This window comes from Thalia democratica, unplaced genomic scaffold, assembly GCF_965202585.1.
Source record: "Thalia democratica unplaced genomic scaffold, ktThaDemo2.hap1.1 HAP1_SCAFFOLD_1350, whole genome shotgun sequence".
In the NCBI taxonomy this organism is placed as follows: Eukaryota; Metazoa; Chordata; class Thaliacea; order Salpida; family Salpidae; genus Thalia; species Thalia democratica.
In genome coordinates, this window is record NW_028140225.1 from 30,001 (window position 1) to 32,233 (window position 2,233).

Below are 2,233 nucleotides of genomic sequence, written 5' to 3' on the forward strand. Positions count from 1 at the left end.
GGCAGCTTGCATACTATTTATCATACAAAAACATGGCTCAAGAAGAATTATTTTCCGGTTTTTCTTAGCTTCCAATTATGTGACAAAGAAAATTTCATAAAGAATTTTCGTAGGTTTTTTCACAGAATATGTTATTTTCATTTTAGTTGATGTTTTTATTTCATGTTTTATTTTCTAATGTACTTATTGGGTGCTGAAAGAGCCATAAAAACCTCATAATCGAACAATTTACTAAAAAATTATTAATATTGAAAGATTTAAATTTCGAAATAACCTACCTACGGTTAATCTACACGCGTTTAGAAGCCGTAAAAAAATATTTTCGACTTTGTAATGGACCAAACAAAAAATATAGAAAAAATTATCGAAAAAAAAAATCTTTTAAAACTTACCTTACGTTAGTCCTTATGCGTTGCGAAGCTCAAAAAAAATATTTTCGACATTATAATAGAACAAACAAAGAAAATAGAAAAATTTTCCAAAAAAATAAAAAGTCGAAATTCGAAAAAAGAAGAAAAGTGGTCCTTTTCTAGGAGTTTTTTATTCCCAAAAAATGGGTTGATGTCCCCGTAACCCCTAAAAAAAGGGGGTCGAAATAACATTTTTTCATCATGCTTCAAATGGGCTGAAAAATTTTTTACGGGGTCTCTGGACCAAACAAAAACGATCTGTCGAGTCAGAATTCCGAAAATCGAAAATTCCCGAAATTTCTGTACTTAAAAGGCGGGGCGCCCACTATCGACAAAAGTGTGCCAAAACCCACAAACGTTGTGTTACGCGCGCTAAGATAAACACAAGCCTGATTGCTGAAAATGTATTCTATTTGAATAAGGTAAGTATCAACATCAAGGAAGCAATTCCTTTATTATAAACTCATACTCTGATATGCGCTAATATTGCTCGTGAATTGTTATTTAGTTTAAAAATATAATTTATATTACTTTTATTTTATTTTAATTCTATATAATAACTATTTTATATTTTTATTAAAAATTTTCTTGTTCAGTTTCTAAGCAACCACAGTTACGTTTATATGTTTAATTCTATTGTATTCTATATTTATCGATAATTTAATAAATGTTTTAAAAGACTATTCTGGTTTTCCACGCTCTCTTCAAAAATGTGAGTTCTTTTAATTCTTCCACTTAATTATTCATTTTAAAGTAAAACAACTAGTTATACATATTATTATATTATAATGTATGTGTATTAGATACTATTATTTTATAACATAAACATAGATGAGTTATTAAATTAAACGTCAAATATTTTATTACCTAAAATTAAGTTAATCGTAAAATCTGATGTAGTATGAGATATTCTTTAGAAACTAACTATAAATATTCTTGAAGTAAAACAAAACCATCTATAAATAGAACAATGAGAAATAGTAAAACAAACTAAACACAACATGTTTATTTTAACATTGTTTTTTATTTAGTTTAATCACTTAATAAACTTTACTTCTAATCATAGTATTTAATATAGAATATAGTTAACAATCTTTTAAACAAAGTCTTAAATAAAGTGACAGGGAGTAATTGTAATTAAAACACCAAAAAAAAAGGTTTTAATAAAAAAAATACTTACATCAAGTTAAAATTTTATAAGGATTAATTTTAAAATATCAAATTGATTGTAAATCAAGTGCAAATAGGTTTTTTAAACAAACCGAAGGGTTTATAAAGGCTTGTAAACGCTTTCAAACGCCTACGACCATACCACACTGAGCACACCCCATCTCGTCCGATCTGGGAAGTTAAGCAGTGTCGGGCGTGGTTAGTACTTAGATGGGTGACCGCTTGGGAATACCACGTGCCGTAGGCTTTTGCTTTTTGAATTCATCTTTTTTGTACTATTTTTCTTTCTGACCTATTTATACTTATTACTCGTTTATTTACATTTCTTTAACGCTTAAAAGAAAAGTAAATTCTAGTTATTAGCAAATAAAAACGTAAGCCAATCAGATAACGTTATTTGCTGTTTAAACCAATTAGAGCGCTAAAAAAGTGGTTTGACCAGTTTGAGATATCGAAAAAATAATGGCACCATCTTGTAGAGTACAATTTTCTGAGTTAAAATTAATACAATTAGTCTTTTATACTAAAACTTAAAAGTTTTTTTGTCCAAAAACAAATAAAAGCGTGGCTACTTGAAAAATCAAACGAAAATAAATTTTGCACTTTTGTATTGTGAGTCATAATAAGTTATTTACTGTTACCAACAGATACTA

The 2,233-nt window shown here is 27.8% G+C and overlaps 1 non-coding gene across 1 annotated transcript; it reads left to right on the top strand.

Annotated features, from left to right (window-relative positions):
• Positions 1-1,708: 1,708 nt before the first annotated feature.
• Positions 1,709-1,827, top strand: LOC145848365 (5S ribosomal RNA). The gene has a single exon (XR_014371917.1). It is a non-coding gene; the product is annotated as a 5S ribosomal RNA (ribosomal RNA).
• Positions 1,828-2,233: the final 406 nt, after the last annotated feature.